Raw genomic sequence first — 24856 nt, forward strand, 5'->3', positions numbered from 1 at the left:
TGGGTGCAGCCACCTGAGGTATGCTCTGCAGAAGGCAGGAATCCAAGAAAGCCTGTCCAGCCAAGCAAGCACACCCTTGGCTGAGGCCACAGCAAGGGTGTGCAACCAGGATGCCAGGCATTCCGAGCAGGTGAATCTACCATACCTCCAGGAGTCCAATTCTGTGCTCCATGGTGCTAGCACCTTGTATATGTGAATCCATCTAGTCCTCTAATACTTACAGCCCTGTAAGTAGTGTACCGTTGGTCCTATTTTCATAAAAATGTAGTTTAATTAATAAGTAAAACTTCTGCAAAACAAACAACTAAAGTCACATCAATTTTATTATTCCTCCTGCAATCTCAGCCTGGCCCCCTGAGGCAGAGGGCTATTTTCTTCATTTTGAGCACTTCCTAGTTGTTTACATATACATCTCTGCCTTCCCCCGCCTCCCCCACCACACACACACACACACACACACACACACACACACACACACACACACTAAACCTTTGAAAATGGGACTTGCAGGCTGGGGAGGTGCCTGACTTGATGAGTGCTTGGCTTGAAAGTATGAGGACCTAAGTTCTAGTCCCAAAACCTACTTTAAAAAAAAAAAAAAAAGGCCTGGCATGGTGGAGCACGCCTTTAATCTCAGCACTCAGGAGGCAGAGGTAGGTGAATCTCTATGAGTTCAAGTCCAGCCTGGTCTACAGACTGAGTTCCAGGATAGCTAGGGCTGTTATACAGAAAACCCTGTCTCAAAAACAATCAATCAATCAGTCAATAAAAATAAAAGCTGGACATGGTGGCAAGTACTTTTAATGACAATACTTAGAAAATGGAGATAGGTGAGCCTGGGGGAGGGCTCACTGGCCAATCAGACTAGCCTAGCCTATTTGGTAAGTTCCAGACCAGCGAGAGGCCCTGTCTCAGTGGACAGGGTCTAAGGAACAACACCTGAGATTGTCCTGCACTGTACACACACACACACACACACACACACACACACACACATTCAAATGCACACATCCACACACACTCAAATGCTCAACCACACACCCACACACATGCACACATACACATTCAAATGCACACATATACACATACACCCATACACATTCAAACACACATGCACACACACACACACAGAGTGTGGCAGCTGTGGATGTAACTCAGATGGCAGAGTACTTTCCTAGTATGCATAAAGCCTGACTCAGTCCTCCACATGGCCTAAACTGGGTGTGGTGGCACATACCTGTAATCCCAGCCCTCAACAGGTAGAGTCAGGAAACAGAATTTAATATCATCCTCTTAAATTGAAAATACCTGGTGAGTTTGAGGCCAGTCTGAGCTACAGGAGACCATGTCTCAAACAAATAAACTAACATTGTGACTTGGAGCATTAAGACTTGTCTTGGTTTCATTTTGTTTTTAGGCAGGGTCTCATGCCAGTGGCCATGTCAGAGGAACAGCAGGTGCTACCCAGCCTAGGCCACCCTCAAACTCTCAATCCTCCTGCCTCAGCCTCCCAAGTGCTGGGATTACAGGCATGCACTACCAGGACCAGTTTTCCTTGTTTGCTTGTTTCAGATTTATTTTTATTTTGTGGGTGTTTGTCTGCATTATAGCCTGTGTACCACATGTATGCAGTGCCCTCAATGGCCAGAAGGAGGTGGCAGATATCTTGGAACTGGAGCTGCAGACACTTGTTAGTGACTGTGTGGATGCTGGGAACAGAAGCCAGGTCCTCTGGAAGAGCAGCCGATGCTCTTAACCACTGAATCATCACTCCAGCCCCTCCTTTTGTTTTTGAAGGAAGTCCCTGGACCCTGACCTCACTAGCTCCATCATGCCCTTCTCTGGTTCAGCTTCTGACTGCTTATCTTCTTCCTCCTGAGTCACTCTCTTTTGCAATTGCCCCGGGTTCCAAGAACAACAGGACTGATCAATAAACACCCTCATGACACAGGACTGAAACCAGCCCTTAACAACAGCAAAGCCTTGTAGGACAGATGGCCCCATGATGAGATCGTTCCCCAAACGGCAAGGCTGCACCCTAGAGCGGGACGCCACATTGTCCCCAAGTGACAACTATGATATCAACTTCTTCAGAACCTCTCACAGTGCTAGAACTGAGACACTAAGCAAAGAGACCTACCTGACCATAGTCAGCTTCCCGGAAGCTGTGTCTTGTCCTTTCCCTTTTCTATAAAAACTCAGGGGCCAGTGAAGTGGTTCAGCTGGTAAAGACACTTGCTGCCAAGACTCACATGGTGGAGAAAAAGGACCAATGCCCACGTGTTATCTCTGACTGTCACAGATGTACCATGACATGTACAAGCATGTGTGTGCGCGCGCACATGCATGTGACAAAGAAAAACATCCAGAGTACTGAAATATAGACTTCATGGTCACTAAGCCACTATTTAATCATCGTGCAGCTTTGCTGACCCAGCTCCTGCCTCTGCTTGTCCTTTGCTGAATGGGATCAGGATATGTGACTGAGCTCAGTCCGTTGGGATTCCCAGAGCCGGGACTTTTGCCCTTGAACTCTGGTTACCTGTTGCGTGAATCATGCCTCTAGCAGCTCTTCCCTCATGAGTCAAGTTGACCTACATTATTTTTCACTTTCTTAGATTTCACAGGTGAGGAAACAGAGTCTCAAGAGTCAGGTGTAAGGCACATACCTGTAACTCCTGTGTGTTCAGCTTCTCCGTTCTACTGATATGGGGGAAGGGCACTGACACACAGCGGCCCCGGCATAAGCAGAGAAGCCCAGAATCCTGGCTCCGACAGAAGGCTCTGCCATGGGATAAGGAGTGGTAATGGGAACCTCGCACATGGGACCCGCCAAGGCCTGCTAGCTCTCCCAATCCCAAGACCGATCCTCTGCCCTCAGGCCCAGTCCCTTCCTAGAGTACAGCCTAGGCTTCAGGCTTCAGGCAGCTCCTCCTCCCCCTCCTCAGTCCAGCCTCATCTTCCCCTCTGCTCCCCTGAGAGACAGCAGAGCTCCTTCTGAAGAGAGGCAGGAAACGTGTGACTAAACCTACCTTTTTTTTTTTTTTTTTTCCAATTTTATGGTACTGGGGTTTGAATCTAGGGTCTACCACTGAGCTACATCCCCAGCCCTCTTTCCACTTTTTATTTTCTGACAGGGTGTCTCTGTGTCACCCAAACTGGCCTTAAACTTGTAGTCCTGCTGCCTCAGCCTCCCAGACAGCCAGGATTACAGGCTTGTGCCTTCAGGACCGGCCTTCCTGTCTTAACAGAGCCTTTGCACAGGACTTTTGTGTTGTGTTAAATAAGAAACCACGCTCACCTCCTCTTTCAGAGGAAAGAGACTGTAAGCCTAGATATAGACCTTGGGGGGGGGGGCATGCTTTAAGAATGGGTACTGACTGTAAGAATATTAGAGAAGGTGCTCTGAACCTTATGACTGGGCTGAGAACCCCACTCACTCTCCACACACTCACACTGACTGAGAACCCCACTCACTCCCCACACACTTACACTGACTGAGAACGCCACTCACTCCCCACACACTCACACTGACTGAGAACCCCACTCACTCCCCACACACTCACACTGACTGAGAACCCCACTCACTCCCCACACACTCACACTGACTGAGAACCCCACTCACTCCCCACACATTCACACTGACTGAGAACCCCACTCACTCCCCACACACTCACACTGACTGAGAACCCCACTCACCCCACACACACACACTCACACTGACTGAGAACCCCACTCACTCCCCATACACTCACACTGACTGAGAACCCCACTCACCCACCCACACACACACACACACACACACACACTCAGAATGCAGCCTCTCTCCTGGAAGCAGTTCCTGTGTGGAGTGGGGGTGGAGGGCCAGTTCGATGGCTCACAGTCTGCCTCTGCCTGAGGACCAGGGCTCTGTGAGTCAGTTGCCACAGGGTGCACTCTCAGTGTGTCCCAGATGTGGATGATCCTGTCTCAAGCAATGCTCCAGACAATTCTGGGAAGTAGATATTGTCCTCAGCAGAACCTGAGTCACAGAAAGGCTGGCTCAAAGCCAGGAAATAGAGAAAGGAAATGGTCTTGTTTTCTGAGTCTCGGGTTCCTCCTCTGTTCAGGGGGTACAATAATGTCCATCAGAAGCAAACTAAACTGGTTTCAGGCACATAGTAGGTGCTCAGTAAACATGATTCCCCACCCAACTTGGTAGGGACAATCTTGGATAGTACCTTGAAATCAACCAAGAGGTTTGTTTGTTTGGGTTGGTTTTTCAATTGGCCCTGGCTGGCTTCGAACTTGCTGCATAGAACAGACTGGCCACAGGGCTGGAGAGATGGCTCAGCAGTTAAGAGCACTCACTGGCTGCTCATCTAGAAGATTTGAGTTTGATTCCCAAACCCCACTTGGAGACTCACAACCACCTGTAACTCCAAGTCTCAGGGGATTAGACATCTCTTCTGGCCTCTGTGGATACCTGGACAAAAAACAAAAACACTTCATCAGGGGGCTGGGTCAGGGACCCGGGGAGGGGTCTGTGGTTCAGTGGATGCCACACAAGTATGAGGACTGAGTTTGGACCTCCAGAACTCATGTAAATGCTAGGTGGGTACAGCGGCTCCTTTGTAATTCCAGCCTCTGAAAGCACAGACAGAGAACAGCCAGAACAGGCTGGCTAACGAGATTGGCCATGTTGGTGAGCTCTGGGTGTAACTGAGAGACTCTGCCTCCTTGAATGAGGTAGAAGGATTAAGGATGAGTCCTGGCATCAACCTTGGGTTTCCATATGCATGTGTACCCACGTGTCTGTGCACACACACACATACATACATACATACATACATACACACACATGCATACATACATGCACACCACACACACACTAAAAAAGGGAAAAGAAAAAGTTCATAAAGGACAATCTGGTAGTGTGTACCTATAAACCTCACACTGGGGAGACGGAGGCAGACTGGCAGGGAGAGAATGCAGGCCTTTATGCTTGTTACCAGAGCACGCTACCAAAGGAGCTACATCTCTAGCCCCCTCACGTTGCATTTAATAGTTTTTTGGTTTTCATTTTGTTTTGTTTTGTTTTGTTCGTTAGTTTGTTTGCTTTTTTTTCAAGATAACTTGTGTGTGGTGTGTAGCCCTGGCTGTCCTAGAACTCGTCCTGTAGACCAGGCTAGACTCGATTCAGAGATCCACCTGCCTCTGCCCCCTGAGTGCTCACTGCCCCCATGCTTTATTGTCAATATCCACCTGAACAGCTCCCACTGGCCACTTTCACCAAGAAGCTGCCCTGGCCAGCAATCTGGAGCAGGCTCTTTGCCTTTGCCCTCTGAGATACTGTTAAACACACGGTGGAATGGACGGGTCATACCTAAAGTCGTGGCTTTATGTGTTCACGTGTCTGCTCCATGTCTCTCCCTCCTTTCACTTTCTCAGCTTCAGGAGTGCAGGGTCCCTGTCTGCTCTGCTCCATGGCTGCACCTACAGCAGCTAGCACACCAGAGACAGTGCTTAATGAGTATTTGCTGGGGCTCGGATGTAGTTCAACGACTAAGTGTCTGTCTAGCACGCACAAGGCCTGGGTTCTGTCCCGGCACCACAGAAAGAAATAAGCAGGAGTTGGATGATAGCTTAGTTGGTAAGGCACCTGCCATGCAAGGGTGAGGATATGGGTCTGACTCCCAGAAGCTATTTTTAAAAACCAGTTGTGGTGTCATGTGCTTATAATCCTGGTGCTGGGGAGGTGGAGACAGGCGAATCCCTGGAGCTTGATGGCCAGCCTGCCTCTCCTAATTGGTAAGTGCAAAGCCAGTCTCACGAGGTGTGGACTGGGTGGATGCCTCTGTGGATAAAGCATTTACTGTGCGAGCATGTGGGCCAGGGTGGGGATCTCCGGCACCAGGTAGATGCTGGGCAGGCATGGAGGCTAACTACAATCCCAAAACTTAGGCAGCAGAGAGAGGGGATCCCTGGAACAGGCTAGACAGATATCCAGAGTTGGTGGGTTCCAGGTTCAGCAAGAGACCTTGCCTCAATAAAGTAGAAAGCAATTGAGGAAGACGTTTGACATTAACTTTGAGCCTCTAGACACATGTACAGCCACACACATAAGAACATGCATAGACATACATGTCACAATATGCAAAATGATAATAATGTTTTTAAAAGTGTTCCCCAAGAGCTCCAGGTGGATAATTCCCAAGGAATGACATCCCCGAGGTTTATTTCTGTCTCCCACATGCAATTGGACACACCTGCACCCACAAACTCACAAAATAAATAAAAAAGTAAACAAATAAACTTTTGTGGAATGAATGAAGGAATCCAAGTCCACGGCCTCTTGTAGGATTGGATGTCTCAGAATTTCTTCTTTTATTTATTTATATATATATATATATATATATATATATATATATATATATCACATGTGTATATATACACATTTGGGTATATGTATATTATATGTATATATAGCTATATACACATATACACAAAGAGAGAGAGGGAGGGAGAAATAAATAATAGCCCCTAACTAGAGAGTACAGTCAGCCCTCTATGCCCACGGGTTACACATCTGCAGATTCAACAAACTTTGATTAGAAAATCTTTGGGGGAGAAATTACATCTGTACTGAACATGTAGAGAAGATTTCCCTTGCCATTATTCCCTAAACAACACAGTGCAGCAACTATTTACAGAGCATTTACATTGTATTAGGCATTATAAGTCATCTGGACATGATTTAAAGTACACTGCAGGGCTGTGAGGGCTCTATGCAAATCCTACAACATTTTATACAAAGGATTAGACAGCCATCGATTTAGGTAACCAGTGGTGAGGCAGTTGGAACCCAACCCTCCTCCAAGGATCCAAGGTCAACTGAACTCATTTCACTGGGACAAATGGAGAGTTGTGCGAGAGGCCCCCTCCTGCATCCTCTCTACACCCACAAGAGTCCTTCCACTTGCTCCAGCTCTCGGTCCTAACTGAATGCTCCTTCTGTGGATTGCACCTCTCCGTGGACCAGCCTGGTCAGAGGGGCCTTTTCTGGAGCCAGGCTCACCTCACCAGACAGCAGTAGCGGCCTGGTGGGATGACATCATCAAAGCCCCGTGGATACTCAGGAGAGGTGCTTGCTGGGGGGAACAGACTGAGGAAGAGTATCACCAGCAGGAACCCAACACGAGTCAAGGTGAGGGAGAAGACGGTGGCCATGATGATGTGTTTGGAATAAGAGCCATGACCCTTGTTCCTGGGTTGAGAGAGGATGAAGAGGAGACACCTAAGAGAGTATCATCACACACAGTCAGCCCTGCTTCCTTGTCCCACCCAAACCACAGCCTGCTAGCTTCCTCCGAATATTCCCAAGCTGTCCCAGCACTAGAGCAAGGGCAGGTGTTCCGCCAGAAGCTGAGTCTCATCCTCATCTTCACTCTCTTTGTGGCTAAGGTGCCAGGCACTTAGCTAAGCAATTTACACACCCCCTTCCAGCTCAGCTTCACTCACAGCAGCCGCAGAAGGTCACACTATCACTATGCTGTGACAAATGAGGAAACGAGGGTCATTTGTCTGTTATGTCATTTGCCTAACTGTCGTAAACAGCCGTTATGTCATTGGCCTATCTCCAAGCCCAGATCTCAGTGGCATTGCTATGCCTGTTCCCCAAAAGGTACTGTTCAGAGCCATCACAAACCCCTAATCCTGAAAAGGAGAGCCTCCACATTGTGGTACCCTCCCATCATTTGATGGTAGCTTCCCCTTCATGCTTAGTAAAGGTGACGCAATTACTGCTGCCACCTCTGGCACGAGGGAACTTAAAGGAAGACAGAATCCTAGGATATCAAGCTGGCAGAGACCTAATGCCACACTTTCGGCTGGCAGGTGGCACACCAGAGGCCTGCAGAGGTTGCCCATACCCGTCTAACAGCAGCCATTGAGACTCGTGATGGGGGCTTCTAGATATTTCTGCCCATAATCTGAGGTCCCTGCTCTGATAAATATCCACTTTGATTTTGAGGGTGGGTCGTGCATCTTGAATCGTCTCGGAGACTCCTGCTAGCTAGGCAGGTACTCTGCTACTGAGCCACATCCCCTGCTCATATATTTCCATTTCGAATTTCAGCTCTCTTCCCAGAAAGCCCCTGGGAGCCTTCTGCTTCTTCTCATTTTGTGTGTCTTTAAAGAACACTGCACAACTCATCTCCCTCCCATTGGATTTTGTCCTTCAGAGCCAGGGCCCCTCTCCCCCTTCCTCCTCTCCATACCCCCAGATCATCTTTCTCCTCCTCTTCCTCTTCCTGCAGCTAGAATAGGATCCTGAAGGGTCCAGGTCCCACCGTGGTCATGTGCTGGCAAGCAGGGGCTATGGGATCTTCTGGCTGCTCCAAAGAGCCTCTCTCTGCTGCTTCTCTCCTCTCTCAGGGTTGCTGGGAGATTATTAGATAATTTTCAAATTTGTAAAGTGCCTTAAGCTCCTCGGAGGCAAGGTGGTATATGAGTGTAATAACAATAACAATCCTATCTGTCAGAGCCATTGAGAAAATGAATCTTGTTATCCTCAGGAACCAGCCTAGAAACTGCAGCAAGGAGCACCCAAATAAATGTGTGCAGCTCAGTTTCCTGACCAATCAGGGGGCAGGTAAAGTGCCACCCCAGCCAAAGTGGTGCTTTATGTACACACACACACACACACACACACACACACACGGCCCAGGGCTAGCAGTAAAGGGCTCTCAGAAAGTTACCCAAATTGCCTCTGACGCTTCACCAATTAAAATGACTTTAGGACAAGTTGAAATCAACTTAAGGAGCAAAGCATTCTGATTTCTGAACCTCTCGGAAGGCAGCGGGGAAGGCAAGTGTCTGAGCAGGCTGTCACTCACTCAGGAGTAATGACGGGAAATCCATCGGGGACAGCGATTGAGTCTGGAGAATTAGTAAGGCTGTTTACACCATAACTGCGAGTCAGTGGGGCTGGCCAAGGCTGGGCTCTTGATGGCCATGTCAGCTTCTCTCCTAATGAGCTTCTCTAACTCCACACTCCCCCGGCTGGACTCGCCGCTGCAGACTTCAAGTCCGGCTGGCTCTGACCTTTCAGTGAGGACCTGAGGGCAGGGTGACTGCAGACAGGCAGAACTGGATTCAAGTTCTGTCTCTGTCACTCTCAGTCTGTTGCTGTTGAGCAAAGCACGTACTTCTCCGAGCCTCAGTTTCCCCAGGGCTGACATCTATTTGAAGAGACAAGGGCTTATCTGTAATCCTGGGAGGATCAAAAGTTCAAGGCCAGCCCAGGTTACATAGGCAGTTCTAGGCTAGCCTTGGGTACCTGAGATCCTGTCTCAAAAGCACAAAAAAAAGCAAAATAAAATCGACATGATAGCACAATTTACAGTTGTCCGGTGAGGATGGAAGTGGGTTGAGATGCCTTCTGCTGTGCATTCGCCTTGTGAGCACTGAAAGAAAGCAAGGTCTGGTGTATCTGCTCAGCCCTGGGGCATCCATCTCCTTCAGAGCTCAGGAGATACAAGAAAGGCAGAAACCATTGAGAAAATACAACCACATTTCAAGCCATGGGCCTGCGCCACCCTGGCTGTGTGATCATACACACGTCCCTCTGAGACTTAGTTTCTATCATCTGCAAAATAAAATAAGCATGTCACCCTTCTCTAGGCCTGCCAGAACCTCTCTAGGAGAAATTACAGAGGACTGCAGCACGAAAGACTGCAGTCAGATTAGAGCTAGACTTCCAGGCAATGGGCAGCAATCATCCCACTCCTTCCCAGGATCTTTGGCTGTGTTGGAGGGAAGGTAGGCATGACAGCCCCAGAGATGCTCTACAGGCTGGAGAAGGGACCGCCGTGGTCTAGTAGTTCCACTGGCTTTCTTTGATCCTCATTTTCCAAGGCTTTGCAGAACCTAGAGTGACCCTGAAGGGAAATCTCTGGACCTGTCCAGGAGCAGAGGTCACATCCTCACAGACAAGCCCCGGTCAGCCATAGGCCATGACCCTATTATTTAAGTTTTTCATAAAAGGCCAACCCCTGGGGCTGGAAGAATGACCGGAACTGGCTTTTCCGGGCAGGAAGTAGGAGCAGCTGGGCCTAAGGCCTAGATTGACCTGTGCAGCACTCGGGGCTGGGCTGAAGACTCCCAGCCTAAGCCAAGTGCCTCAGTGGCTGAGATAAAAGCCCCTGGATGGCCGGGGGGGTGGGTGGGGTGGGGGGAGTGTGCTCTTTTCCGCCTAAGCCAGGCCCACCTGCCTCTTCACACAGCTTGTGGACTCTGTGCTGATTTTATTGTAATTTCCGACTTGTCGCGGCTAATAGCATTCGTTTGTTAATTACTGTGTATTTTTAAAATAAAAGAGAGGGATTTCCCACAGGAGGCTCTCACTTGGCTAAAGCAATGTGAGGTGGTGAAGAGAGAGGGTCTGGGGTAGTGAGTGAGCTTGCCTGGCTGGATTCTGCTCAGCCAACAAGAGCTGGGGCTGTGGACTGCCAAGGCGGGAGGCATCAGGTGCCTTCCTGCCTTCTTTTAGGGACAGCTCCTCGACCCCATACTTGTGTCAGAGGCCCTACCTACTCACCATCCCTATACTCTTATCAGGGGAAGCCTAAGGAGAAAGCCTATATATATCAGGAGTCCTGGGACCTAGGGGACAGATCCCGGGGGGCTGTCCTGTGACAAGGAGCTGCTGACAGAGTAGAGGTCTTTTGGTTAGGAAACAGCTAGAATTCAGGGCTCCTATGTTAAAATCTAGCCATAAAGTTCAGTGATAGCACACTTGCCTAGCAAGCGTGAAGCCCTGGGTTCGATCCCCAATAACGCATTTTTTAAAATAACGAATAGGTACCGGAGAGATGGTTCAGCCGGTAAAGTATTTGCCTAGCAATCGTGAGGACCTGAGTTCCATCTCCAACACACGTGTGAAAAGCCAAGCATAGTGATGTGCACTTGTAATCCTAGCACTGGGGAGGCAGAGACAGGGGCAGGTGGGTCCCTGGGGCTCAGTGATCATTCAGCTTAGCGTTCTAGGCCAGTGAGAAATCCTAACTCAAAAAACGGGGCTGGTGGGGGGTGGGGGGAGTTGGATGGTACCTGAGGAAACACACTTCTGGCCCCAACCTGTACACACACACACACACACACACACACACACACACACACACATACACGCACACACGCATGCACGCACACACTACCACCCCAAGAAAAAATGAGTATGGGGTCCAGGTCCTGACAGAGGCTGGAGCAGCAACTGTGGTTGGTCACTAAGAACTGTAGGTTGCCTGGCAATTCACCAGGAGTGTGGGGTGGGGGGGTGGGGGGTGGGGGGGTTTAAAGGGTTCTAAATGCTGACCTGCCACACATTTATCCAGAGTCATCCTGAGCCACAGACTCAAGAAGCATTGGCATAGAGTAGGGGCAGGGAGAGAAGAGAGTCGGGAGGGAAGGGAGCTGGGGAGAGAGAGACTCCCCAGACAGAGAAGGATGGAGCCTGAGAAGGAAGTTCATACGATCTAGAGGCGCTGATTAAAATCCTAGAAGAAAATGGGACGGAGAAACTTTCTATCTTTCTATTGAGACATTTAACCTAAAAGAAATGAGTTAAATAATTTATACGGAGAACAAGTGAAATTTGCTTTGATCAAATTAAAAAATATGACTGTGGAAATAAAGTGTCCGCCGCATCCTTTCCAGGCGGCAGAAAGGGCTGCCGAGAAACAAAATGACAGAGACATAAAAATAACTAACCCTAACCCGGCGAATATTAGCACCATATTTTTTGGGAGATTACACGGCGTCACTGTAGGCCACGCAGAGAAATCCTTGCTAAGCACCAACAGGAGAGGTCTCTCTCATTGTGGAAGCCCCATAAAACCCAGAAAATGGATAAAATTTTCCTTTGTAAAAGCGATCTGACTTCACACAGGGGTTGGCCCAAAAGCCACAAGGGATCAAATCAAATTTCCCACTTGTGCCTTTCCAAAAACGAAGACAGCTGCTTAGCTTCCCACCCCAACTCTGTATTTCTTGAAGATGCCTCCCTTTCTTCCATTTATTCTACACATACACACACACACACACACACACACACACACAGGCTCACATGGGCTCACAGTCAGCTATGATTTTTTTTTTCTTTCTTTGTCTTTTTTTTGGGGGGCAGACATTTGAAACGGGTATCACTTTGGAGCTGTAGCTTAACCTGGAACTCATCACGTAGCCTGGGTTGGCCTCAAATTTGTAATCCTCCTGTCTTTACCTTTGGGTGCTAGGATTCTGTATAGGTCCAGACCTCCGCACCAGACACTCAACTCCCCCTGTATACGTTTTCTCACTCTTCCTTCTACCTCTCCAGGCCTGGGATTATAGCCACGCATCACTAAGCCTATCTGGTGCAGGGATGGATCATAGAGCTTTGAGCACAATAGACAGTACTCTACAAAGTGAGCTGTGTCCCCAGACTCCTTCATCTGATTTTTTTTTTGGAGGCGGGAGGATTTTATTTATTTTTATTTTATATGTATGAGTGTTTTGCCCTGCATGAATGTCTGTGCACCGTGTGCATTCAGTGCTTGTGGAGGCGAGAAGAGGGTGTCAGTTCCCCTGGGGCTGTATTACAGATGGCTTCTGGGACTAGAGCTTCAGAGATGGTTGCTAGCTGCGACATGAGCGCTGGGAACAAAACCTGGGTCATCTAAAAGAGCAGCCAGGGCTCTTAATGGCTAAGCTCTCTCTTCACTCCCTGATCCGCTCTTGGGAAACATCTCAGACCAGTTTTAAGAGTCCTGAGCAAGAGATGGATGTAGATACCACGCACTGACTTAACCACTCAGCCTCAGCAAGTCACCCTGTGTGGTGGACCTGCCTGGCTCATTGCGGTAGCATAGGCCTGTAATCACAGTCTTCCGGGGGCTGAGAAGCAGGATGATGGATGAAAGCCACATGCAGCCTGATCTACATTGTGAGAGCCAGTCAAAAAGGAGGAGGAGGAGGAGGAACAGGAGAAATAAGCCTGCCATGGTACATAGGGATCCTCACTGGCAGCTAGGGACCTATCTTCCTCTTCTACTGGGGGACAAAAAACAGCAAGTAAAACCAGAGAAGCCAGCGATCTCCCGTCATCCACATCGACTCCGTACCTCCTCCTGGAGAGTCTACGGGACACCTGTAATCCAGTCTGGGAGAGGAAGTTCAGGTTGGCTTGTACCAGTCCTATTGGCTTCGGGGGTTCAGATGACCCCCCCCAAAAAAAACCCTTAACTCTAAGGAGAGGTTAAAAACCGGACAGTAGAGGCTGGAGAGATGGTGCCAGGGTTATGAGCACTGGCTGCTTTTCCAGAGAACCGGGGTTCAATTCCCAGCACCCACATGGCAGCTCACAGCTGTCTGTAATTCCGGTTCCAGGGGACCCGACACCCATGGCAAAACACCAGTGCACATGAGAATGAACGTAAAAAGTCAGACAGCAGCTGCCCCAAGCACACCGCTCATGTGCTTGTGTGCCCACAGCCAAGCTAACGCCCCTCCTCACCCGCAGGAAGAGAAGAAGCACTCTCCAAGGATGGAATGAATATGGGGATGCAACAGGGTATCCAGAATTTATAAACGTTCCATAAACGCAGGTGATTTTTTTTTTGTGATGACCTTGGTCAAGGCATCCAAGGTCACAGTGGATTTTCTTTCCAAATCCTTAGTTATGGTTTCTGACTGTCCGCAGAAAGAGTGTCTGACTGGCCTGTGCTCTGCCTGCACCCTGGAAAGGGCTGTGGTCTGCAGCCTTGGCAGCACAGATGAGGGGCATCAAGACCAAGGCAAGGCTCAAAAATGAACCCCTGGCAGCTGTCCCCTTCCCAGAGGCCTGCCATGTGCCAGAGGGAGCCTGAAGCCAAGACTGGCTTCTTCTGAGGAAGCTGCTTCTTGTCTGTCTGTCTGTCTGTCCTTCCACTTTTGAGACAAGGTCTCATGTGGTTCAGGTTGGTCTCTAACTCACTAGGTAGCAGAGGGTGGCACTGAACTTCTGATTCTCTTGTGTCCACCTCCCCCGGTGCTGGAGCTTAGGTGTAGACCATCAAGCCTGGCTTCTAGGGAAGCTCCAGAAGGCTGGGGGCTTTGTGGGGATGCAGATGCTGTCTCTAGTGGGAGTGAGCTCTCTGTCCCTGCGGGTGTGCAAACAGAGCCTAAGGGACCAACAGAGGGGTGTGCATGTCCGGTGAGGGCCACTCTAAGGGAACCCTGTGCATTTCTCAGTATGTCAGGAGGACTTGAGCTCAGAACCTACCCAGCCTTGGGGGGCTCGAGGTGTCTGCTCCCTTCTTTTCTAGGCACTTCCTCCTTTCCTTTCCCTATGATTGATCTTCTCCTCCCCCCACCCCCTCCCTAGGACCCTTGAGAAATGCAAAGCCCATAGGAGAATAGAATCTCATATTAGGTGCCTATTATGGTTGTGTGTGGTGGAATGCTGTGCAGATAAAGGGAGGAGAGGTAGAGAATGGAAAGGCAGGCTCCCCCCCCCCCGTGTGTGTGTGTGTGTGTGTGTGTGTGTGTGTGTGTGTGTGTGTGTGAGGGGGGAGGGATCAAGGTAGGAGATATCCACAGCAGGTGTGCGGTTGTTGTCCAGGAACCGGGCTGCGGGTGGGCCCGGGGCACACGAGTGTGTGCACCCAGGCAGAGCTGCTGAGCCACTGTGTCTGTGCAAGTGTGTCAGCCTGGGGATGGGGTTGAGCCTGCTTTTATCTCCTCTGGCTGTGCAGGATTTACAAGCTTTTGAAATGCAGGATTAATAAGAAGAGGCCGGTGTTTTAATCTATAATGGAACAGAAAGTATCATTATTGTTAAATAATGCACAGCCTGTCATTTATTAAGAATTAATGGTTTATCGAGTGTTCGGGTTGCAGCAGCTGCCTGTGTCCTCCCTGGCCTGGGCTCCTAGCCGGTGGCCTGGCCCTCTGTGCTGTCCCCAGAGCTTGCAGGCTGCAGGGGCAGCAGCTGCCAGTGGGTGGCCTGAGAAGCTCAGAGATTGCTCAGTCTCTCTTAGTGGTGTTCCCTGGTGGGGTCAGGGACAGGAAGGCAGAGTGGGGAGATGACAGAGTGACCCCCTCTCACTCCCTCAGCCTGGATCCTTCTGTTCCATTCTAGAGAGAGGAGCATCCCTGTCCCACCATATTTTGGGCTAGGAAGCTGTCTCCATTCTTGGAAGTGGGGACAGTAGAAAGAAACTCAACTATTCAGGAAGTTCCTTCTCCCTGGGTCAGGAGAATCAGCATCTACAGAGACCTCTCGGCTCAGAAGAAGGAAGCCACATTAACCAAGGACTTTCTATGGGCCAGGCATTTCCCAGGCATCATTCCACTATAACTGGTACCACCAACTAGCACATATGTTCTCATCTTATAAATGAGGAAACTGAGGCTCACAGAAATTACACCCATCCAAGACTACATCACAGGTGGACCTAGAGCCAAGCCATTTTTTAAGACTTGTAGCTCAAGGTGGCCTTGAATTACCTATGTAGCTAAGGGATGACCTTGAACTCCTGATCTTCCCGCCTTCACCTCCTGCCTGCTGAGATTACAGATCTGTATCATCACACTTAACCTAGAGCTAAACTATTGTATTTTTTTTTTTTCCAAATCTGTTTCCAGTCCAGGCCTTGGGGCACTGGCTCCAGGCTTCCCTACTGGATCAAAATAGATGATCTTCAAGGGCGGCCGCTTGAGAATTGCTGTAGGGTCTCTGTGTCTGTCACGTGACGCCTGGCCTGCGTTGATGCACAAACAATACAAAACAAAAACCCCAGCCAATCTAGCATCTCCCCCAGCAGGGAGCACTAAGCACAGAGCCAGATGATGTCACAGATGGCAGCCAGGACCCTGACCCCCAGCTTAATATCACAGCCAGACCCATCCTTGACCTCTGGACACAGAACGCCTTGCTTACCACCCCATCATCAACCTCTATGGTTTGAATCTCTAGCCAGAAAGACTCGACTCCAGATCTAATTTCTGATCACACGGTGCACTCTATCTGCGGCAGAATCAGCACCCTGTGACCTTGAATAAGTTACTCAACCTCTCTGAATCTCTGGTGGATGTTGTAATAGGCCTGCCTCAAAGGATTATTGTAAGTGCCCGATGAGGTCATCCATGTCAGCGCGTAGCTCAGACTTGACAGTAAACACTAGGTTGATACTAGGGAGGAGTGGTGTTGCTGGGGTTGTTGATTTCAGCAGATATTCTCAGCATCCATAGCCCACCAGCTTCCACCCCATTCCTCCACTGCTTATGCAGCAAGCACATACTCAGCACCTGCTCCTCAGGCTCTGTGCTGGGCACGTGTGGTGAGTCAGCCTGAGGCTGTGCTGGTCTGTCCCTATCAAAGCTTCAAGCCCTCTTCACCTCCTTCCTCCAGTCCCGGCTCCAATCCCTCTCCTCTCGGCCTTTAACCTTGCACCCTTTGAAGCCCCCTGTCTCTACCTACCCCACCTCATCTCTGTGCCCCCCCCACCCCCCACCCCGCTCCACTCTTCATCCATTCCCAGACAGCGCGGTGTTTGCCAGCTGCCTCATTCCTGGTTCTCTCCTCCTTCCCCCTTGTCTCTTTCCCCGTCTTCAAGCGCGGCACCACTCTTGTCTCAACCCCATCTCGCTCTACTCTTCTTCTTTCCCCGATCCCAACCTTTCCACAGCTATCCTCCCTCATCCCCAGCCTTCTCCCATCTCAGTTCCAGGGGTCCCCGAGGTTCTGTGGGGGGGTGACACTGCCCCTAGAGGCCGTTGTGGGAAGGTGCACGATGAGAACATGAACCCCCAATATCCTAGGGGCCGGCACAGCCCCAGCACCTGCAGTGGGTGGAGCCCCTGATTGGCTGGAGTGGGGCGGGCACTAACTGCGCTCCAGGCGAGCTCCGCACTCCCCACCCCCGCCGTCCCTCTGTCCTCGGGGCGGGCCACCACGCTGGGATCTCGGCCCACAGCCCAGCTCCTCGCGCGGCTCCTGTTTTATTAACCTGCCTGTCGCTGCTCTCGCCACTGAATGGGGGGGGGGGGGGGGGGAGTAGTGGGGAAGCTGCGAGGTGGGGGCCGGGCTTTGCCGGAGATCACCATGGAAACAGCAGCTCGGCCAATCAGTGGGCAGGCAGGCCGAGTGCAGCGGGCAGCTCGGTCTCTGAAGCCTCGTGCAGCCGCCGGCTGACTCCTTCCTGACAGGCGGTCCACAACCCCTGCGAGGCAGAGGATGAAAGGGGGGACAAGACCCTAGGGGCAGTGGCACCGGCAGCCGAGTGGCGGGGGCGGCCGTGAGGCCAGAGGCACTAGGGGGTGGTGGTGGGGTGGGTGGCTAGAATAGAAGATAGAGATGGGGGAGTAAGGGCTGGAGACGAGCCATGGCATGAGGAGCCGGTGACAGGACCACAGGAGCCCGCCACAGGGGTCCCAGTTTCTCCCTAGTGGAAGTGTTCTATCCAAGCCAGGGTTCCTCGCCGCTTGGGACCACTTCACTCTTGGCGTGGGAAAGGACTGTCTCTGCACCCAGCAGCACTCCCTGCTCCCCGGAGCTGTGACAAGCAAAGATGATGGCACGCGTTGTTGAATGTCCCTGGGAGGGCAAGACTGGCCCTGGTCAGGAGCCACTGAGCAGCACCAGGCAGTGGGCACTATTTATGAAACTTGTTGCCCCTAGGCTGGCTTCCCTGCGGGAAAGGAGGAGGAAGACACGGAGAAGAAGTGGAACAGGCGGAGGAGGAGCCAGAGGGAGCCAGGCTAGAGTCCAGGGGGGGTGGAGGAAGGAGAGAGGACTCCAGGGCTGCCAGGAGCCAACAAAGCAAGCTCTTTAAATTCCTTCCTCCCTGCCCAGCCTTGCCCAGCTGTCCTGCAGCCTCTCTCCAGACACCACATCCAGGAAGTCCTCCCGGGTTGTCTCGTTGCCATCACTGGATTTCCTTTTCTTCAGAACCACTCGTCACTCACCTCTGCCTCCACCACATCCCGCTGACTCACTCACTGCTAACAGTTGTCACCCCTGCGGAGGGAGAGCTCTCCCTCTGCCAGACCCTGACAGACTTCGTTCCTGTTTTCTCATTTCATCCTCACAACTCCACAGCTAGGTAACATCATCGTCACCATTTTGCAGGTGAGGCAAGTGTGGCTCACATTAGCAAGCTCGCCCAGGATCGATCGAAGAGACAGCGGGCGACGAGGATCCAAAGCAGGTTGTCAGGTCTGGGGGCGTGCCCGTCTACCCTCAGATGTGTAGCGGGAAGCGTGAGCCTCCTGGATGGCTCTGGAGCCCCTTACAATGCCCAGCATGCTCTGGTGAGCAGCCACCACTGCCGAACTGCTCTGAATGGGATGGTGATTCTGTGTGAACAGCCAGGCATCGAGCCCAAGAAGGCTCAGACTGAACGGCAACTCCAGGGCGCTGGTCCCCAGAAGGCCAGCAGGGTTTGCTGTGGCATGGTCTGGTGGGGCCAGTCCCACGAAAGGAAGCACCACGGAGGCTCTTTTCCAGCCATACTACCTCACCAGGTCTCCCATGGATGCTGGGCCATGGCCCCCCCTAGTGGCCAGAGGGTCACTCTGATGATAGTGGTATCCGCCAGTGCACCTGAAGATCTCCAACATAGTCGTCTTATCATCTGGGTGAATTCTCAGGCTCCAGGGCATCCCCTCGGAGTAAGAGCTAAACACCTCAAGTGACTGGACTTGCCCCAATCTGAGCCTGACAAGACAAACCTCCACCACTACCCGTCTCTCTCCCCACAGGGAGTCCCTGCCCTCCACCCCTAACACATTTGAAAGGGTGTTGCCATCGGAGGACTCAATCAGAGCCCTCTTTCACAATGGCCAGAATGATCCCACCCCCATCCCTGCAAGAGGGGCCTTGAGGCTGTGGGGCATCTGCCAGGAAATATTGAATAATGCCACTTCCCACTCAGGTTAGGGTTTTGGTCTGGAATCCAGGAGCTGGAGTCCCAAGGGGCTCCCATCAGCACTGCTACCCCCCCCCACACACACACACCATGCACCACCCGCCTCCCTCAGGAACCTGCCACACACGCACAGCACCTCGGCTTTGAAGGCAGGGCTCCTGGCAGGCTGCTGTTCCCATGGCAACTCCATCCCAGGCTGCCCTACCCAGTACTTCCCTCCACCCCCTTCCTCCACCCTGAATCCACATCACCTTCATTCACAGAACAAGTGCAGCACCACATCAACAAAGTGGACACCCCTTCCCCCAGGCCTTTCTCCATCCTTTTTTCCTCCCTCTTCTCATTCAGTGGAAAACCACAAGCTGGGAAGAGAAGGGGTGGAGGGAGTGGAGGTGGCCGGAGGCTGAGCTGAGGTGAAGGGAGAGGGTAGAAACTGGAGGGAGCCATGGCTCAGCTCCCTTCCACACCATTGTGGGCCCCAAGGTTTGGGCTTCTGTTCTCATTCTCGGGGCTGTTTCATCTTGGTGCGTGGGTCTGTGCATCTGCCGGGTGAAAGTCCAAAGCACAGACAGGCTCCCTGATGAGCCCTGGGACTCACACTGGGGCCCAGGAGCTGTCTCCAGCACCTGCTCAACTGTAATCTCTGGAACTCGGCCCCGGACCCCAAGGCTGCTCCTCATTCTGAGCTGGTGCCCCTTGCTTGGGGAAGACACTTGTTGTCAGAGTCAGTGTGGGCACTGTGGTGTCCAGTGGGTCAGTGCGGGCACTGCGGTCTCCAGTGGGTCAGTGGGTAGAGCTGGTGGAACCCCAACCCCCATCCCTGGTTAGACAATATGACTTCTCTGACTGGGGAAACTTGGCTTTGGCGGGTGCTGCTGGAAGGTCCAGAGAAGGAGGCCCTGTGCATGGTCACAACCCAGCTTTAGAGCCAGCGGCCAGGACTTGAATTGCAATCCCCTCATTTATCCTCCGCGGGAAGCTTGTCTCCTCCGCCTTGATTCCCGTGTCTGAACAACGGAGGCAGCGAGGACACGCGGGCCTTGAGCTGCAGTGTTTCATTTACTCCTCGCTGCAGCTCAGCAGGGGAGAATGATTGTTGTCTGATCTATGGAAGGGAAACTGAGGCTGGGAGAGTCAGCGGCACAGCAGGACTTTAATCAGGCCATGAAAGGTAATGTCGCCACAGAGTCCCGACACAGCTGCTAAGTCTGAAGGGGAAGGGGTCTTCGGAGGTGAAGCTCACGGTTGGAGCACTTGCCCGGCACTGGGAAAGTCAAGCTGCCATGTAGTCCTACTGAGGTTCTATGAGCCAAGCTCAGGCCTCCTGTGTCACTGCCCTTCGCTCTGTGGATGTACAGAGTGCACTGGGGGACCCAGACTGCACTCACCAGCCAAGATCAAGGTCAAGGAAGGGCTTGGTGAGACAGAATGATGTGGTCCAGGAGGTGAGCCAGCTCTGGTCCAAGGAGTGCATGAGCTGACAAGCTGTGAGCAACTCTGTCTAGCCAAGCACTTGACCATGGACATAGAAGAAGGTGAGGCCTCAGAGATGAAGGGACTTGTCCAGCTGGTATTTATTTGCTCTATCCTTCCTCCATAAGATGCAGTCTGTGGGAAAATGATAAAGGTCAACAGCCTCTGGGTTTAGAATCCTCCAGAAAGGGAGCAGAAATCCCTAAGGAAGCAAGGCTTGAACCTGAAGGACAGCCTGGGTGACTCAGTCTCACCCCTGCCAGCCCCACAGCTTCCCATCTCCCTACAGCCCACCCCCAGTTTCTTAGGGGGGTCCTCCAATCCCTAAGCAGCCTAGCCACTCTGGGAATTTCAGTGTGCTGGGACTTACACACACACACACACACACACACACACACACACACACACACACACACACTCCAGCCCCAATCCCCTACCTTGAGTGAACAAGCCAAACAAACAGCATTGTTCTCCTACACAATGGACACAAAGAACTTGGGAATTCACAGAATGGTCCTGAATCTCAGCTTCCTTCCCCTCCAAGCCCTAGAGAGCTCCATTGTCTGCAAACTCCACTTAAAATACACACCACTGCTCCAGCTGTGGAGCCACTTAAGACTCAAGGAAACAGCACCCCCCCCCTTCCCTCCCAGTACCCTGCCGAGCTGGTGGGGAGGAGGGGAGCAGCAGCCTACAGTCCCTGCACCAACGGCAGGCTGGAAATGACTCTGCCCTCGGTGCCACTCGGGGGCGCCCATTTTACAGCTGAAAAGCCCAACAGACCAGGATCTTTAGAAATAAGGAAATGAAAGTTCCCAGGGTCCCTCCTCTGCTCCACTCTAAGGACAGAGGGCTCCCTAAGTTCTACTGAAAGGTCCCACCAACTAACAAAAAAACTGTCCTTGAAGGAATCCCACCCAGTTCCCCTATGGCCCAAATAGTCATGGTCCTCCATTGGCATGTGGCTCCTGGAATCTGAGTCTGCCATGATGCTCTCCTGAGGTACTCTTTCCCCCCAGAACAACCCACTTCTCCTGGATGCTATTCATCAATAGCTTTAAGTACCCCCCCACCCCTATGTCCTTCACCCCCAGCATCCCTAAGTAGTCATTCAACAAGTATCTTCCAAAAAGTTGGGTGGTGGTGGCTCACACTTTTAATCCCAGCACTCAGGAGGCAGAAGCAGTTGGACCTCTGAGTTCAAGGCCAAGCCTGGTCTACAAAGCGAGTTCCAGGATAACCAGGGCTATACAGAGAAAACCTGTCTAGAAAAACCAGGGGATGTGTGTGTGTGTGTGTGGGGGGGGGGTATCTTTCAGAGACCAGGCCCTGTGCCTGGAGCTAGACGTCAGACATGAACCCAGCTCTCCAGATAAGCACAGTAAATTAATCCATAATTACCAAGTAAGATAAGGGATCTGACTATGTGAATTTGGGGAAAGCATCTAACACAGGATTCTTGACTAGTGGAAGGGAGCTGAGTAGCCACCGACTAGCTGTGCAAAGGCCCTGTGGCAAGAGGAAGTTGTTTCATTCAAAGAACTGAAGATGCCAGCAGGATTGGAGGCCAGTGGGGTTTGGGGATGAGTGAGGCAACAGTGAGGGGTCTGATCTGATTCCAGAGCAAGAGAAAGACACATAAATGTGTGCAAAAACAGCTGGTTGACTTTTATGATTGTTTGGTAAAAAGAAGGCTTCACATAGCCCAGATGTCCTGGAACTCATTATGTAGTCAAGGCTGGCCTTGAACTGCAGACTCTTTGCCTCCTGAGTGCTGGCATAGCAAACAGACACCACCACACCCAGCAAGGTCGGTTGATTTCGGCCTCAGAAAGCCACTGTGGCACTGAGGATGGAGCTCGGTGGGTGTGCTTGCCTAGCACAGACAACACCCTGAGTCTAATTTCCAACACCACGTGAGTCACACAGGGCAGTGCACACCTGTAACCCCAGCACTTGGGAGGCGGAGGAAAGAGGCTCAGAAGTTCAAGGTCAATATCAGCAAGTTTGAGGAAGAAAAAGAGGAGGGGCGGAGAAGGGAAGGTGGGAAGGAAGGAAAAAAGGTGGGAAGGAAGGAAAGGCAGGCCACAGATCCCTGAAGTCCCTGCTCTCAAGGCAGACCCTCCATCCCCTTACATATACTCTTCCTTCTACCCAGAATGCTCTGCTTTCAGAACCTTCATTGGAGTCTTTGCCCAAACTTCTCTCCCCTTCCCCCACCCCAAGAGCAGCTCTCTCTACATGCAATGTCATGCTACACCTACTTAGGTAGTTTGGTCCTTTACATAGCATTTACATGGCCTAAAAATAAATTATTTATTTCTTTGCCTGCTTGCTGTTGCTTTCTCCTTTCTAAAAAAAAAAAAAAAATAGTTTTGCCTAGTCATTAAATTTGCATGCTTCAGATCCTATTGGTTGGAATGAAATGAGTCAAGAGAATGCGGTGCAGTTGGCCAGAAGGCCAGCATGGTGCAAAGAGTGTCCTCAAGTGGCCACCATCGCCAGCCAGGGTAGAGAGAGGACCAATTCACCTCAAGTACTCTATTCTCTATCCCCATCATTTGAGTTTCCACAGAGTTCTGTTTAAAACAAAGATAAACTCCGAGAAGGAAACCCAGTCTTCTGTGACTGCTGCATTATGGCATTCAGCAAGGGCTAGCATGAGGTAGGGCCTCAGTAAATAATAGTTGAAGTTGGACATTATGGTAGACACCTGGAACCCCAGCATTTGGAAGGGGAAGGTAGAAGGACCAGGAGCTTTAGGTTATTCTTAGCTACACAACAAGTTGGAGGTCAGCCTGGATTATATGAGACTCTCTCACAAAAACTAAAACACCTCCCCACAAAATGAACAGATGAATGACTGATGCTCTCCAAGATAAAAACAAAAAAAACAAAAAAACAAAACAAAAAAAAAAAACACCAGTGTTTACTCCCAAATATACAGATGTAAATGGATATATAATAGGTAATATGTGGGTGCTCAGTCACACAGACCAGCTCATTGCTCCGGTCTAGCTAAGCCATATCCACAACTTCTGGTTGGCCAAGGACAAGGACAAAAACAAGTGAGCATGCTGTAGTCAGCTGGTTTGTCAAAGAGCAGGGCAGACTTTTAAGCACACGAGAGAAGCTGTAGACAGCCTAAGTCATGTGGTCTTTCACAGGCTCCATCGATCTCCTACCTGTGGTGGTATTGTGTTCCCCAAAATATTGTGCATGCTAATAAACTTATCTGGGGTCAGAGACAGAATAGCTACCATATTAAACATAGAGGATAGGCAGTGGTAGCACACGCCTTTAATCCTAGCATTCCAGAGGCAGAAATCCATGTGTTCAAGGATACAGCCAGGCATGGTGACTCATCATGCCTTTAATCCCAGAAAGCAAGCCTTTAATCCCAGGGAGTGATGGCAGATAGCAGAAAGGTATATAAGGCGTGAGGACCAGAAACTAAAAGCATTTTGGCTGGTTAAGCTTTCAGGCTTCTAGCAGCAGTTCAGCTGAGATTCATTCTGGATGAGGACCCAGAGGCTTCTAGTCTGAGGAAACAGGATCAGCTGAGGAACTGGCGAGGTGAGGTAGCTGTGGCTTGTTCTGCTTCTCTGATCGTCCAGCATTCACCCCAATAACTGGCCTCAGGTTTCATTTTATTAGTAAGTACCTTTAAGATTCATGCTATACCTACCTCCTATGCCCCACCCCCATCCACAGCCCACCAGGTTCGTGGCTTCCTGAGCCCGACTCTTCTAGGAATAGCTGATCCAGTTACCAAATGAGAGCTGCAAGAGAGAAGCAACTCAGTGGGATATCTCCAGGACTTAACAAGTTGACTACCTGGGCAATATTTTATTACAAGGATTTTTGTTCATTTGCTTACACCAGGGATTGAACCTAGTATCTCAAGAATGCTAGGCAATGGGGCCAGAGGGATGGCTCAGTGGTTAAGAGCATTGGCTGCTCATCCAGAGGACCCAGGCTTGATTCCCAGCACCCATATGGTGGCTCACAACCATCTGTAACTCCAGTCCCAGTGGATCCAGTGCCCTCTCCTGGTCTCCGCTAGCACCAGACAGACATACAGAACACAGACACACATGCAGGCAAAGCACCTATACACATAAAATACAATCCAATTTTCAAAAAAGGATGCTAGGCAAGGGTTGGCATGGTGGTTTATCAGGTAAAGGTGTATGTGCTGCCAGGCCTAAAGACCTGAGTTGGATCCCCGGATCCCACATAATGGGAGAAAGGGGATCCCTGAAAGTTGTTTGCTGGGCTCCATATACACTTGGGTGCACATGCTCACTCACACTCACACACTAAATAAATAAATAAATAAATACATACATACATACATACATACATACATACATACATACATAAATACGTAAATACATAAATAAATAAATAATAAGTAGAATTTATTTGGGAAGGGGGAGAATTCGAGACAGTCA

Source organism: Peromyscus eremicus, chromosome 19 (assembly GCF_949786415.1).
Source record: "Peromyscus eremicus chromosome 19, PerEre_H2_v1, whole genome shotgun sequence".
Taxonomy (NCBI): Eukaryota; Metazoa; Chordata; class Mammalia; order Rodentia; family Cricetidae; genus Peromyscus; species Peromyscus eremicus.